Here is a 16,978-nt window from a genome sequence, read left to right as displayed (position 1 = left end):
TGGGTGACATCTTCAAGTACTGTAAATTTTACATCGATCGGATAAAAGCTGTGCCTTTGAGAGAGCTTTGAACTTTTTTAGAGGTGGTGTCAGTTTTGGTGACCTTGTGACCTGACCTGACCTGACCCGAACCCCCAAAAAAAGGACATGATGTAAAAATGTTGAATAAACAGCTATACAAAGTTTCAGGGCGCTAACTCAAGTGGTTTCTGAGTTATCGCTGAAAAACCACAGGGGGGGGGGGCCAAAATGGCCCCCCCCCCCACCAGGGCGAAGGTTAAAGCGATAAGCTGACATAAACAGGGATGAAGCAAAAAGCTACGCAAAGCTATGGCAGGGTAGCATAAGCAGGATGTAGGCATAAGCGGTGATCTATGGCTAATACGAAGCGATGAAGCGTTGATGATCATAAAGCAATAACTTATCGATTAGTGCTGATATGTTGACACATGACGAAAGGAAGAGGAGCAGTTTAGCTATATGACAAATGTGTTTCTGATAATGTGTTTGTGAAGTATATCCGAAGAAGACTTCAAATAACGTCGGATCAAGTTACCCGCCACTTCAAGGCTTGAAGCCTTGGTGGGCCAGTTGACAATTCCTCCGCACACAGACACACAAACACACACAGAGTGGGGTCGGTCGGGCGGGGTGGCGCGGGCGTGGGACGGTCCGTCAACAAACGAGCCGGCGCGTGGAGGCCATGGCTCACTTTCACACCACTCGGCACATGCCGTTTTTAGGCAAACTCGAGCGAAGTGAACGGACGGCTGTCGAGCTGGGGTCGGTCACACCGCGGGCGGGGCGGAACCCGCAGCGGAACCGCGGGGCGGAACGGCGGGGCGGAACCGGTGACTCGGAACGGGCCAGCTCGTCTTGGCAGGAAACGAGTGACCCAGTTGGAGCGACCTCGGCAGCCCGTGCTTAGCTGGCCGGTGTGAAAAGCGTGCACGCTGCGCCATAACGCAGCGCGACGACTGAGACCGACCGTTTGTGGGCAGGGGGAGGGTGTTGACTCACGGTTGTGAGTGGTGTCGGAACAGAGAGGCCCCAGAAGGTGACACAACTGGGGCGGTTGTCACCAGGGCAGCGAGGATGTGACGATTGGCGAAGCTATATGTAGCATACAAGACGTCGTTTACAAAGGTCCTCACGTTTACCAGTGTTCGAGCAAAATTTTTTACGAACTCAAATATGAAACAGCAATCTGTAGCAAGTTCTGAATGTATTCATCAGGCAATTAAGGCTAGACACTCAATTCCATTCATAATAACTCACTTTTCCCAATTTCGTGCGATCGGCAGTCTCTTCGTAACTAGGAATTTCTTTCTTCGAATCCATGCAATAAACTTAGAGCCCATTTTCACAGTGCAGCTTGGAGAACAATTGTCTAATATTGCACACTCGGCAAAGTAAGGCTCAATCTGTATGCACTGTTTTTATAAACATCAACTGATCAAATCCACCGTTCAGCACACACTTGGTCGCTCAGATGACTCAGTTGACAATGGGCTGACCACTATGACCTCTGACCCCATCCGCCGCCCGTCCGAGCCGGCGGCGACCCCGGCACTGACCCCAGCTGGTCATTGACCTGCCCTCGGGCCACGCGGAGGAACACCAACGCTGGACGGCACAGTATGTCAGCACGGAGAGTGGAGAGAGCGAGGATAGAGTGACCACGTAGGACTCTAGCCGCAAGGCAGAGTACGAAAAGAAACAACACCAACAGGCAACAGTCGTCACTCGTCTAATGTCTTGAATATTTGAGGTAAGCAAAGTTGCGTGTCAAAGGTCAGGCGAAATTACAACAGTCAGAGTATCAAATGATTTATTTTCTCTTCTTTGACTCGTTGAGACGTGCGCCGCCAGTTGTGAAAAACCGTTACTTAATACTTGCGGTGCCATTTTTGCGCTATGTTCACAATGTAAGGACGCTATCTACCGCGAGGCTCTTATCTTCCCCTCCCCCGACGCCGAGCAAAGTTCGCTTCAGGACGCCTCACGTGGGAGAGCCTCACTGGGGCCGGGGGACGCCCGCCCGCCCGCCGGCGAACCCACTTAGTCATTCCTATTTTGCAAACTAAGGGACGAAACAGTCGGCTGTTGCTGGTCGCCGGGTTGAAAATAAGTGTTTTTACAAATTTCTGTAGCCAAATGCGAAGCAAACGAATTGTCGTTTTCGAAGTTTGGTTGAGAGCATGTATGTAACAATATCTGAGCTGTCTTGAGAGGTTGAGACAATTATAAAGTGCAGCTGCAATAGATGTAAGTACACCAATTCTTCAGTACAATTGTACAGGAATGAGCTAAAACTAGTCTTGGAATTGGCCGATCATTAAGTGACGCATTAAAGTTTTAGGACATTCCAACATTTCATCAACGAGACCTAAAATTAAAGGTAGTGTGCCACCTTTGAAAGATTTCCCGTTTTATTTTTCCTAGGATAAGAAGCTTCTGTTTTTACCTAATATCGCAAAAAAAAATCAAAAATGGGCCTGGAATAGTGCCTTTTTCGCCTAAAAGTTTATCGGTTTTTAGATATGTATAACAACTGTAGTGGGCTCACCTGCAAACAGGCGTCGGGCAACAATCGCGAATGCGGCGCACTTGTGACAATAAGCAAAGGTCATTATAGTGTTACGACCATACGACGTACGGGAATGAGTTATCAGCTGTCTAATCGTAGACAACACAATGTCGAGCCTTAAACTGTAAGCCTGTATTGGTATTGTTTCTTAAATTTGGCTGTCGAACATTAATTTGTGGTTTGAAATATGATTTTATGTAAAATAATTGATATGAAACAGCCGTCTCTTAAGTTATGACCCCATTACACCACACGCAAGTGGCAGAAATGACAATGATCAGCTGACGCATTTTTCTTGGCCGAAGTCAGAGCGCGCGGCCCGACGCACCACGCGTATTTGGAAATTCCGACCTCGACGAGCATCAGAAGCCACCTAACAGGTGTGTTCGAAACCGCAGGAGATGATGATGAACGGGTTTATCGAAACTTGATTGGATGAGCCTATCGGTAATAGCGATTTTAGTGTGTGCATTTATTGTTCATAGCGGTGTGAAATGTGGTTGGGGTACGACCGACAACCCGTCGGGGCGAATTTCGCACTGGGGTACTCAAAATTTGAAGAATTTAAGACGTTTCCATAAGTTTTGAAGGTATGGATAAGTTCTAAAAATCCGGTTCTCCTTATCCGGGTCATTAACTCCATATGGTCCAAGAAAGCTGGCACACTACCTTTAAATAGGAAGCTCTGCTCAAAGCCATGATTATGAACGACGGCTTCAAACAATCAACACTGGAACCGCAAAACGCTGTCCACAGTCTCGAATGGAAGCGTGCTCTAGTTCCAGTCACTCTCCACAGATGTCGCCGACTCCTTGGGTAACGGGGCACGGCTCCCTCCTCCAACCCTAATCCCCGCGCCCCAGGCGGGACGCTGCATTCCACTCCGGCTGGTTCTGGCGAGGCCCCGCCGAGTGAGGCCCCGCCGAGCGGGCGACCGACGCCGCCTGAGTCACTCGCCACCGCCACTGGGTGGAATGCTGCAGCCACTCCCCCTCACTGCAGCTGGCCACGAGGGCACAGGTTCAGCCCAGAGTCAGAGCGACCATACAACATGATGCAACCATGTAGTGGTGAAAGTTTTGACGAACTTCACCGTCATCCGGTGTAGTGTTGTCCTATACAACGGCGAAATCGCAGAATACTCACATCGAGCTCAGTGCTTTTTATCAATCGACTAACGACTTACTCTGATAAAGATGCATAGGTATGAAGGCTGAAAAGGTAGGCAAGTAAAGGATCGTCTCATACTCATATTGCATGCATCTACTAATCTACGGTTGCACATGCTCCCCTGACGTGGCCTCCATCATGCGTCATTTGCCCAGTTCCGTCAATCCATGCTTGCTTGTCCTACGACGCTTTCCCGGCGCAGATTGCTGTCGGGCCTCCGGGGCTTGCCACGCCCATGTAACAGCCGCTGCTACTGAGCTGTCTCCGTCCGTGAGACAGCGTGTGCTACTGCTGCCCGCACCCATTTGACAGCTAGCGGTGTCGCTGTCGCGTGGGTTTATAAACCTAAACCTGCACTTACTCGTCGATGTCTTCCAGCGTCAGGACGGGCAGCGGGGCACTACTGATCCGCTGAGGTGCCGGCGGGGCCCCGGCGCTGGGCCCGGCACTGCCCAGTCGGGCCCGCGGGGCCCACAGCACCGCGGGGCCCATGGTAATCGGCGCGGCCGGTGGCACCCATGGTCCCGCCGGGAGAGTCGGCATCGGTTTAGACCTAAAATGTTATGGATACATGCATTACGCGTATCGATATTGGAAAGATTTATCTTAGCGGAGACAAGCACTCCAATTCACGCGTCTGTATGACATTGTATAATGATGCATTGCTAGTTGAGAGGCATGCGTGCACAGTTAATTGACATGAAGGCAAAAGTCAGTGAAGCAGATTGTCATTTTTACTGCAAGAACCACACCTTTGTGATGACTATGAGCTTACAGAACTAGAAAAGCGAGCTTAAAGCTTGGAGTGTGTTTGTGCTTGGCCGTGTATTCGCAATTATTGCGGGAAGATGTTGTAACAGAAGTCAGAACATTCAGAACAGAAGTCAGAAATGTAGAAGTCAGAACATTCGAGAAAATAGAATAAGTTTAAAGCATGTAGTTTTACGGTTTTCCAGCAAAAGAGTGGTTGTCAGCTGATGCGTTTTAGGGAAAGGTAAAAGCTTTGAATGGCACAGACGCTCCAGTAAAATAACTTATTGAAAAGAGAAGGTGTTTTGTGTTAACACTGCGGCAACGTTCTTTTTAAATCGTGTAGACTTATCCATTAATACAAATATATTATTTTAGTTTTGGCAACAAACCACTTTTTCGTAATATATGGAGAGCCGTTCATACAAAAGTCGGAGAAGCTGAAGGCTTTAATTTTTAAATAATAGGCGAGTAGCAATTGAGACAAGCGCAACAATATAGAAACTAGACAGCGGAGAGTATACAAGAAACCTGAGGTAACTTAGGTAATAAATAATATTAGACAGCCACACCAGGCAAAAAGACAAAACCAGCGCCCCTAGCCTAACCCCTTAGCTGCAGGACAGACGAAACTGAACACCCGCTACCCTTGACGGACAAACTGACACTCACCGACCCGGACAAAACCAAAACAGCGCTGCTGTGAAATGGTATCTATTGATGGTTGGACGTATATCTAACAATTAACTCTGCGCCGTATTGGGTGGCATGATCTACAGATACTTATAACTGTGTTATAGGAATCTTCCTTCCACATATAGTGAAGGATGACGGACGCTGTCCCCAAACTCGGATAGGATTTATGATTCATGTTATCTATGGATTTATAGATATGTTCAGCGGCTGGACGGTGAGCCACATCACAACAATATCAATCAAACGTTGGTTATATGGGGACGAATTTGTGGAATAAATAGTCGCAAACCATAAGCAAAAAGACAAAAAGTAAAAAATCATACCCATACTTATATAATCTTTTATATGGATACATTTGCAATATCGCCGTTTTGCCACCAGTTAGCCAGTCAGGTGATACTGACCGGTCTCGCTGTCACCGGTGCCGCGCCCACTCACCAGTTGGGATCAGCCGGAGCTCGATCCACCGGAGCGGACAGGAGCACCTCCGCGGGCACGTGCGCAGTATGGTCGTGCTCTTCCAGGAGCGTGACCAGGTCGCTCTTGTTATTTGGTTCCGCTGGTGGCATCTTTACACGGCGAGCGCTTGGGCACTTGGCTGGGACGGCCGAAATTTCTAAACGACACAATTTTTGTCGTTATGTTTGACATGAAAATTCGGCAAGCCTCCCAGATAAAGCTAACTTAAAACAAAGCAAACGGTTGATACGGGATCTAATTTACAAAGAAAAACGGCGAGAAAAATGAGTTAAATGGCGCACGTTTGAAAGAGCTAGACATCGGGCAGCCGCTTTTGAGCAGCAATATGCCTATGTAATTTTCAGCTGATCAGAAGTGCGAAAAGCTGAGTCCACGTCCACGGAACTAATAGTTAAGAAACACGTGAACCATTTTTGATAGGTCCGTTTCAGATAGCTTGACTAGCAAGAGCTGCTTTCTTTCCACAGAGTGCCAAAGAACGCCACTTGAGCTGAAGCAATAAATCCCATTCGAAGAACAGCGAAAGCATGAGTAAAGGTAACATAACAAGAATAAAGCATGCGTAAGAAAAAATCATATCCACGCACAGCACAATGAACAGCACATTCCCCCTTATACGCTTCACCAGAACATCACTGTGAAAATCAATAAAAAATATGTAATTGAAAGAAGTTTCCGACATATGCCTCCCTCCATGCAACGCCAATAAGTTATTTGTTTATTGTTGGGCTTTACTTTGTTTGCTAAGAAGCCCATTGAAAAGGATTCACTGCGATGATGCAATCGCAACGTATCATGTTCATCCACCTACCACTTTTGTTGAGCGTTGATATGCATCATATTATATTTTTCTGACGTTATACGGGAAAAGTCAAGATGTGAATTTTTTTAACTAATTGTTTTTACATCAAACATGAATCTGTTCCAGCTCAATAATAGCAGTAGTTACATTCATAGCTACTCAATCGTTTAACACATTGAGCAAGTCACTCACAAAAAAATGACATGTTTTAACCCGCGCACCGACGGGGGTCTGCGCCAACTTCGCACCGACGGGGGGGGGGGCGGATGAACGCCCCCCCTGAGATCTCGAGAACGAAGCAAGATAGCGACAAGCGGTAAACGGCATCGGATACGCACGGCCAAGATCTACAATTTTTACAAAGGTCATTTTCAGGTCAGGTCAAAGATGACGTCACAGGGGTCGAAAAAGTCAAAATGGCGGCGCTAGATATGGAGAGAGTTTTTCTCGAATAACTTTCGAATTAGTCAAGATAGGAACAAACTAAGGGCATCATCGTGATCCTCTTGTCAATCCGCATCGAATGATATATATGTTGACCTCGAAAGGTCAAGGTCAAAGGTTGACCTCAGGTCACGTGACCTCGAGGTCATCATGTATATCATTCGATGCGTCTTGACGAGCTGAACACAATGAGACCATCCACGCGTCTGTATCTTGTTCCTGTACGGAGTTATTGGCCAAAAACCTTTGGTGACCTTTGATGACGTCACATGACCTCACAGCTGCCCAACAGCAAAACAGACCTCAAGGTAGTGAAGGTTGATCGTATATGAAGTCATGTATGGTATATGGGGCCATTCCGACCCGTTTTAGTGGTAAAACAGGGAGTTGATTTTTCCCCCATTGACTTATAATGGGGAGGTCGCGAAATTGACCTGACCTTAGGTCACCGATATCAAAATTCCGAGATATACAAATTGTAGCTACTAATGACCTAATAATATCCTGCGACTTTCAAAGGCCTCCAACATCTACTGTAGCTCTGGCACGGTGACAAAGTTGCAAAAAAGTGACTTGAGGTTGGGTCATTCAAAGTGACCTGGTGACCTGACCTTAAAAGGTAGGAGGTTCAAACTTGCACACCATGTGTAAAATTGATGAGGTTATAGTCATACCAAATTTCGCGGCGCTACGCGCCGCGGTTTTCCCGCTATTCGCGAAAAACCTCAGGGGGGGTGGATATCCGCCCCCCCCCCGTCGGTGCGCGGGTTAATCGACCCTTCATGCGTATCCAAAGAGGGTAAATAGCATCAAATATAATCTTTTGTAGCTGAAGTGTGACAGCTAAGTGCGGACTATTTCTTGGCGAGAAATAAGAAGGTATGGTGTTGAAATCAATCGATACCGTTTGAGTGTTTCTTAGGAGGAAACGACGCCATTTCTTTTTGCGAAATCAACTGTGTCAATCTAACCGAATGAAATGTGACACGCTGAGGTTTGTTGCATAGTCGTCCATTTAGTTGGCCTTTAACAATGATTTGACTTGATGTGCAGCTTTGGAATAAAATATAAAAATAAGTGGTGCTTAAAATATAGTCGCAGCTGGTCACTGTCAATCGGAATTGCACCTTTCCTTTGGAGCCTCGTTCTTGCAACATCTAGTGCATAATTTATTCGGACGCTCGATGTGCTCTGCACGTGCACAGACCTCAGACAGTGGAACAATCACCTACGTAAGTAATATTAACAATTTATAGACCATAGCTTTAAAAAAAACTTACAGTGAAAGATCTTTTTCAGATGAGGGGAAGTGTTGGACTGACGAAATGGTTGAACCTTTTTTTTACACACAACTGGCAAAAAATAATCGGAATCGAGCCAGACAAATGGCTGTCACTTTATGAAACTGAGATCACTTAAGCATGCTTATTTAATATCGACGGCTATTTTATCCATGCATCACTGCTAGACTTGCATTTTGCCTCAATAGTACAGCAGCAGTCATCTTCTTTAGTGCGGCCGCGCCGTTTCACCCCGATCACGTCACCCGCCAATACGCCAAGTGCCCGGTATTTCCGAAGACTGCATGATCTCAATCATCTTGGCAATGAAGTAAAAGCAACAGATAATTGTTCAAGCATGTGTGATTGTCAGCTACTTCCCACTCAAACGGAAGCTCTGTCAGCCAATCAGCCGGTATCTCACGGCTCGAAATCAGAGATGTTCCTGCCTGCAATCATCTCCATTGAGATAGACCGGCTCGCGCGCCACTGACAGGGCCGATAGTTAGGCCGAATATCTCGGCATGATATAGAATATCTTGTCGCAGCGAAGTGCTGGAACAGTCGATAAAAACGAGGGAGATAGACGCGAGATACACGCGAAAAGTACGATACGATAAACGGAGTAAGATATGGATAACGCTCAGATACCGACTGCAAATGTTTATTAACGCCGCCACGGAGCTGCGTTGGACCACTCTGGTCCGGGCGGAGTTCCAGGCACCACCAGCTCGGGGTCTCTCAGCGTGCAAGACGCTCCACTCACCGGAGATACAGGCGTGTCCTCAGAGATACAGCTCTCTCCGCGATACCACAGGCCAGGCGATCAATTAGCACTAATCTCAGCCGCCCGCGCGCCGCCGCCGCCGGCCGGCCGGCAAAATGGGCGGCGATCACGTGACACGGCGCCGGCGAACGCTGCGCTCTGATTGGCCGCCGCAGGGCTGAGCCGCATATGCCGCAAATCAGCTGAATTTTACGGCGGCACTAAAGCGCCAAGGGCGCTATCACTGAGCAAATATGGCCGCCGCGCCGCCGCCGCCGCCGCCGCCGCTGCGGACGGCGGGGCGGTGGACCTGATGACCCCAGCTCAGCGGTGGGTGGCGTCACCGCGTGCCAGTGGCAGAGGGAGCGAACTCAGCACGAGCCGGTCCCAGGGGGGATTAGTGGAGCCGCTAGAGGCCAGACGCCGCTCCGAATTGGCGCCATAAGACAAAGAGGTGATCGAAAAGCGGGCGGCCTTGCCGCAATCGACGGTGTTAGCTCTACTATTCGGCATCGGAGACTAACAGAACAACGTACTGTTTTTTGACTAACAAAAAAAAAAAATCAAATTTTCATCGATTTTCATCGATTCATCGAGGCAAATTTTCATCGGCAAATTTTCTGCCCTGGCCCTTCAGGGCAGGAAACCATATGCCATTGGCGCCAAATGCCTGGATCCACCACTGTTTAAAAACGGTATCCCATGATTTCATAACTGGCATCTGTCCGTCCGCTCATCAGTGTTCAGATAGATGGCCCATCGTCATATTTGCAAAGTCATCTTGATAAAAAAGAGATGACCCATGGGCAATGGACAGTGAAAGTCTGGCCATACGACTGTCCCGGTTGCAGAAGGCTCAGATCGCCAGATGCCGTTAGCGGGGCGCAGAGACGTTACGTCAAATATTTGAGCGAAAAGCCACCTTCACTGACGTCGAAACTTAAGTCCTAGCATTAAAAGGTCATTGGCGTTGCATGGAGGCAGCCTACCACACATTCAACCCTACACATGTTCACGGGGGTATACACGGGAGTACAGTGGCTCAGCATCATCAGTTGCCATCAAGTACAGACTACAGTGACTGGTAGACCACAGTGGCACTGTTCACCATTCACCCAGTACATGCTACAGAGTGCCGTAACTGCCGAGATGAGAGTGGATCTGATTCCACAGAGCTTTTTAAGAACTAGATACTGAAGCACCGCCGGCTCCTCAGCTCTCGCCAAAGCTTCACCTCCCTGGTCAGCTAAGAACTGACCTCGATTTGGCTCTCGGCAGCTGAAGGAACCGACGCCTGACTGCCTGCAGGAGCGCTGAAGTGACTCAGCAGCGTCTGGTGGGCCTCTTGGAGAGCACTCTTCCACACGTCCGGCGTCTCCGGCGGTCCTCCTCAGAGTGTAACGGTCCCCTTCTGGTGGCCCCCGGTAGGCCCTCTGGTAGCCTTCCCCTTCCCATACCCTCCGCCGATTGGCCTACTGGAAGGAGGGTGGCCGGCAGCCCCCGGCGTCGGCCGCAGGACCGTTCCGCGCTCCTTCTGACGCGGGGGAAGAGCATGCTGTACCAGTCGCAGAACTGTTGCTAAGACCGCTTCAGAACTCTGTTTTTTTTTCTGGCAGTTATGAGGGGCCTTGCTGAATTGAAGTTTTCTTGTTCCCTCTAACAAGTGCTCTTCGCCTTTGCCAGGAGGAAGATTCACTCGGCCTGCTCCAGCCACTCGCATATGACAACACATTGGTCATGTGCCCACTGCCCTCTCTTTATTTGTGCTATTTTAGATGGCCTGTTTCCCGTTTTCGAACACATACATAGGTATATGCTGTCGAAAGACAGGCCTATCCCTGAGCACTGAGCAGTGAGAGCAGCTTCCCCGTGGCCGCCGGCCCGCCTCCGACTGCAGGAGGATTAGGTATCCACTTTCAGATGTCATCAACACCGACACAGTTTTGGCGCCAAAAACAAAGACGTGAGCTGACCAAGCGCGACGGTAGTGAGACTCTCAAGTCTCAGCATAAGACTTTCTGAAGAATGATGAGTTGTCACTTGGCCATGTGCTCAACAGACGAAAACATCCATTCTCGCCTATGCAGACTCATTAAAAGACTTCCACATAAGCCTATAACTACCTGCAGATATCGGCCTGCTACAGTGATGCGATTGCTTCCAGGAATTAAATCAATTTAAAAATCAGCCGTTACCTCTCATGGCATACGCCTCCCGTGTCCATTGATGAGACACATTCCTCATGTGAGTGTTAATATACGGCTAGAGCTTCTAGCTTTATTCCAGCGCCAATCAAACTCTAGCTTGAACATTTATGCTTTACAGCGAATTCTTACATACTTAACCCTATTCCTGGCGGGGGGGGGGCCTCAGGAGCCCCCCCCCCTGAGGTTTTTTTGTTATTTCTCCCAAACGCGTTGAGCTAGGAAGCTCAAATTTTCCGACTTTTCCTAAAAGGCTTCTACGCAACATGTCTGAAAATTTTGAGTTGATCTGATCCCAGGTCAGGTCACCAGAGGCGGTTTGGTGACCCTACCTCAGAAAAGTTTGCAATCACGTCAGAGCTAGAGTTTTTGACCGATCAATTTCTTCTCTTCAGGCTTTAGTTAGGGTACCAGTATGTGCAATTTGTATATCTCGGAATTTTGATATCGGTGACCTAAGGTCAGGTCAGTTTCGCGACCTCCCCATTATAAGTCAATGGGGGAAAAATCAACTCCCTGTTTTTACCACTAAAACGGGTCGGAATGGCCCCATATACCATACATGACTTCATATACGATCAACCTTCACTACCTTGAGGTCTGTTTTGCTGTTGGGCAGCTGTGAGGTCATGTGACGTCATCAAAGGTCACCAAAGGTTTTTGGCCAATAACTCCGCACAGGAACAAGATACAGACGCGTGGATGGTCTCATTGTGTTCAGCTCGTCAAGACGCATCGAATGATATACATGATGACCTCGAGGTCACGTGACCTGAGGTCAACCTTTGACCTTGACCTTTCGAGGTCAACATATATATCATTCGATGCGGATTGACGAGAAGACCACGATGATGCCCTTAGTTTGTTCCTATCTTGACTAATTCGAAAGTTATTCGAGAAAAACTCTCTCCATATCTAGCGCCGCCATTTTGACTTTTTCGACCCCTGTGACGTCATCTTTGACCTGACCTGAAAATGACCTTAGTAAAAATTGTAGATCTTGACCGTGCGTATCCGATGCCGTTTACCGCTTGTCGCTATCTTGCTTCGTTCTCGAGATCTCAGGGGGGGCCGAATCGGCCCCCCCCCCCCCGCCAGTTTCTTGTCCCGGCGGAGCCCGCCAGGAATAGGGTTAAATCCTGCCATTGTTCAAGAGATTCCCAGTTCGACCTATAGATATATGAATTATGATCCCGTTCCTTGCCCAATGCCTACTCCATTTGAAACTTCACAGATATCAGCTCTAACTCTAGCATTGGCGTTGCATGGAGGCAGGCTGGGTTAGCACGTACATTTTCTGGCCCATTCAAAAAGGTACACGAACGGTTCGGCATCATCAGCAACCACCATCATATACGATTGTACGTATTCCTTAAACAACAGAATAACTGTTGACGAGCTAAGCTAGAACATTACCTCCTCTCGGCTCTCAACAGCTGCAACCCTGATGCCGTATACTGAAGCGTTTCAGTCAGACAGCAGCCTCTGGTTGGCCTCTCGAGGAACACTCTTTCATACTGCTGGCGTCTCCGTCGGTCCTCCGCAGATAACGGTCCTTCCTGGTAGCCTTCCCCGCCCCCCCCCCCCAGATCGGCCTACAGGGGAAGCAGGGTGACCGCCAACCACCGGCGTCGGCCGCAGGACCGTTCTGCACGCTCCTTCTGACGCGGGGGAAGAGCATGCTGCACCAGCCGCAGGCGTCTTCACCGGCTGTGGAACAGATCTCTGAATAAGGTTTTGATATCTGCGGCTGCTAGTTGCTGACTAAGTAATCAACATCAAACTCATTGGTGATGCCAGCTATTCCTATTTAGTTTAGATAAGCTGAGTGACCCCTGGGTCATGCCATCACTTCTTAACCCTCGCCGGCCGAGGGGGGGGGGCGGGTGCCGCCCCCCCCCCATAGGGTTTTTTCGCGATAGCTCCAAACACGCTGGCGATAGAGAGCTGAAACTTGGCATACCTGACCTTTGATCCAAGCCGGATCTTTTGACACCAACCGCATTTTTGGGTCAGGTCAGGTCACTGACCTATGACGTCATAAGTGAACCTCTGCACGGTCTTCAGATGTCGCAACTTCGCAACGCCCTCACTGCCAGAGGAGATGTCACAGGGAAATGAAACTTGCAGGATCTAGTATCCATTATGAGTCCCACAACTTGTATATCTCGGATTTTTCCTAAAGGTCATATGAGGTCAGGTCATTTTCGTGACCTCACCATTATAAGTCAATGGGGAAAAATGAAAACTGCTATTCTGGCGCCGGGAACGATCTCCAACTATCTCAAGCACACAGAATCGTGATTTGATGCACTCCTTGCAAGGTTAGATGCGTCACTTTTGCAATGTTGACCTTGCGTGACGTCATTTATGACGTCATCAAGGTCAAATTAGTTTTTCGTCAATAACTCTTGATCAAATTGAGCTAGCGAGTCGGGAAAGGCACCAATGGACTCAGGAAGGCCTGCCGAATCGAATGATATGCGACATGACCTCTTTCGACCAGCTTCGTGACCTGGGGGTGCTGACCTGACCTTGACCTGAGGTCAACATCCCAAGTTGACCTGACCCGGACAAAAAGTATATCATTCGACGCGCCTGAGCGAGGCGAACACGATGCTGCCAAAATCGGCGCTCTGCGGCCGTTTTTTGCGAAGTTATTCACCAAAAACTGAACCGTACCCTGGGGCACTTGACCTGACCTCAGAGGTCACCGGTTGACCTAGGACCTTAAAATCGGGTACCAATCTCTGCGTCTCGTAACGGCGCACACGCTCGTTTTTTCCGCGACGCGCTAGCTCCACCAGGGGCGAAACGGCGAGGGGGGGTCGTACCCGCCCCCCCCCCCCCCCCCCTCGGCCGGCGCGTATGTAGAAAACCAATAGGTCCGGCGAGGGTTAATGCAGAAAACATCCGTTTTCTCCTCATCACACGCCTACATTACCTCTCTTAATGCATTACCTACATAACGGTAAAATATATGAACTTACATGATAGCTCATAAGGCAGGCAGGCACCGCTGCGCTGATTCAAGGCTTTCGACTTCTGACGGTAACGGCATTGGGCTATCGTTTCGAGACCATCGGCGTGAAGCTCGCAGCTCGGCAGAGGATGTGCTCTTGAAGTCCTAGTGAAGTCCTGTTGAAGTCCCAGCTAGCGTCACTCGTTATCCGACGAGTCAGACCGTCTGGTGCTTACCTATTTCACCAGTTATCATCGGTGAAGAGCTAAAAACACGGGAGTTATTCAGAGTTCTTAGAGTTCACCGAACCTCGAGGAAGGCCAGAGACGTAATTGAACGTCTGGAAAAATTGGGCGCAGTGACTAGTAGTATGTTTGGTGCGGTGGCAAAGCTCATCAACCTGATCCTCAGTGGCTTTTGTTCGGTCGTTTCTGCTGGAGGATTCTCTGCAACGCGAGATGCGAGACGAGGAAACAGTTCACTTTCCTGAAATTAGTATTTTGCTATTGATTTATGATTTTTTATGCTCAAAATGATCATGAAATAAAATAAAACCTTTTTGTAAAAACAATTTTTTTCTATATTTTAATATAGGACGAACTATATTCTATGTAAAATAATGTTTGACGCGGAAGCTTATTACGCGTTGACCAATCATATCGCGTAGTTCAAACCTACGCATACTGCATTGGCTGTAAGCAGCATGCTGATTGGCTGACGATGACGTGGCTGCATTCCTGTGCAAGGCACACATTCCTCTGCAAGGCACTCTTTTCGGAACGAGAAATGGAATATCTTCGTCTAGGGTGATCATTGAGCCGTAAAAGCTCCTGATTTGTACTAGTCTCAGCTCAAGCTACGAAACTGCTATTCCAGTTCAAAACCCCATGTTAAAAGTGAACTATTTCCTTTAAGAACTATTTCAGAATTATAAAAGCCAATTTGACGATGTGACAATTCATGAGGCCTGGGGATTGTGCTCAATACTCCGAGTTTTGAGATGAGGCTTACATGAAACATCTAAGTGGGTTTCCTTTGGCTCGCAGGCCCTGACATCCAATGACTGATCAGCAAATTCCGTTTGTCGATGAAATATGCAAGCCACCTAGCTTACTTTGCCTACACACACAGTCACAGCTTGGAGAGCGGGCTGACCCCGGAGGCCTGCCTCCGCTCGTCCTGAGCAAGGCTCGAGTCTGAGACTCAAGCAGTCAGCCAGACCCCGCATAATCAGCTCTACAGTCTGCAGCATAACATGACGCCCCCAGTCAGTCTCATGGACATCAACATCGATTGGTCATGTGATGATGTGTGAGTGCTATGGATGATTTTCTCGAGGACGGCATTTCAGCCACCTATCTATCGCTACATTTTCGGGCTGTGAGCTCATCGAATATATTGTTACTGCTGCATTATACCTATTGTCAAATGTCACAGCTCACGAAACGATTTTGTGAAAGGCAGCAAGCACTGCAGCTTTAAACTTCTTATACTCCATTTACCATCTTTAAACTGTCTGAGTTATTCACACCGCTAATGGCCAGCGTCTGAACTTTGAACCCGAGGAAGACGCCGAACGGAGTCCGCGGTCCATCCGGCTGGCCTCTCCCATCCCGGAGACGCCCTCACCCCTCCCAGACGCCGGCCTGGCGGCTCGGACCGCCACTGGAGCACAGGGGCGCACACTGGTCGGAAACGCTCTAGCGAGAGGCCAGCGGCCTTTCCTCAAAAGTTTTTTGCTTGTTATTCCACAACTAGTGAAGCAAACTTCATAAAACTTTGCATACCTTCTCTGTCATATGTAAGCTATCATTTGGATGTCAAGCACTAAATATATGACGTGAATCTGTTAAGTTATGACGTCATAATTGAGTATAATACAGGATCTAGCACCACTTTAAGTGAACAAGGGAAATTGGAAGCTGCTATTCGGGCACCGGGAATGGTTTCATGCACTCCTTGCAAGGTCCGGTGCTTCACTTTAGCATTGTTGACTTTGCGTGACGTCATTTATGACGTCACTAAGGCCATATAAGTTTTTCGTCAATAACTCCTGATCAGATGGAGCTAGAGAGTCGGGAAAGCCACCATTGGACTCGGGAAGACCTGCCGAATCGAGTGATATGCGATATGTCCTCCTTCAACCATTTTCGTGACCTGAGGGGCTCCGACCTGACCTTGACCCGAGGTTAACGCCTTAAGTTGACTTCACCCGAACACCAAGTATACCTAGCATTCGACGCTCCTGAGCTAGACAAGCACGATGATGCCAAAATCGCGGCAGTGCGACCATTTTTGGCAAAGTAATTACCCAAAAACCGAGCCCGTGCCTTGTGGCACTTACCTGACCTAAGAGGTCACTGGCTGACCTAAGACCTTAAATCGGGTAGTACTTGCTGCGTCTTATAACGGCACACAAGCTCGTTTTTTTCCGCGAGGCTCTAGCTCAATTAGAGGCGAAACGGCGAGGGAGTTGTATCAACCCTCCCCGGTCAATATAGAAAACCAATCGGTCCGGCCAGGGCTAAATACCGGAATTGTGATCTAATGTAAAAAGACGGCCCAAGGTAACCTGACGCCAGTGACAGGTGTCCTGTATTCGCAGCGTCTTATATTCACGAAGGTCTCAATTTCCACTTTCTTCAGCCGAGTGATGGTTACTAATAGCAAGGCTCTCTAAATGCAAGCCGTAATCGCCACGCAATATGTGGAAGGCTTTTGATGTCAATACATACATAAATGCAATAATAAAACCATATTGTATGCGCTTTCCACAAAATTCATAAACTCAAGCGCGTCTGTTTTTAATGACCAGTCAACTACGCATGGATGCG

General features: G+C 48.4%; 1 protein-coding gene across 1 annotated transcript in view; it reads right to left on the bottom strand.

Moving 5' to 3' along the window:
* Positions 1-9,044, bottom strand: part of LOC122394224 (box A-binding factor-like) — a 29,357-nt gene extending 20,313 nt beyond the window's left edge. The window contains exon 1 of the mRNA XM_043390958.1: positions 8,979-9,044. The gene's annotated coding sequence lies outside the window, so the exon portion shown is untranslated. The remainder of the gene's footprint in view (positions 1-8,978) is intronic.
* Positions 9,045-16,978: the final 7,934 nt, after the last annotated feature.

The sequence above is a fragment of the Amphibalanus amphitrite genome, unplaced genomic scaffold (assembly GCF_019059575.1).
Source record: "Amphibalanus amphitrite isolate SeventyFive unplaced genomic scaffold, NRLGWU_Aamphi_draft 000580F_arrow, whole genome shotgun sequence".
Taxonomy (NCBI): domain Eukaryota; kingdom Metazoa; phylum Arthropoda; class Thecostraca; order Balanomorpha; family Balanidae; genus Amphibalanus; species Amphibalanus amphitrite.
The sequence above is the reverse complement of the archived record's forward strand: the minus strand, read 5'-3'. Positions and strand labels throughout refer to the sequence as shown.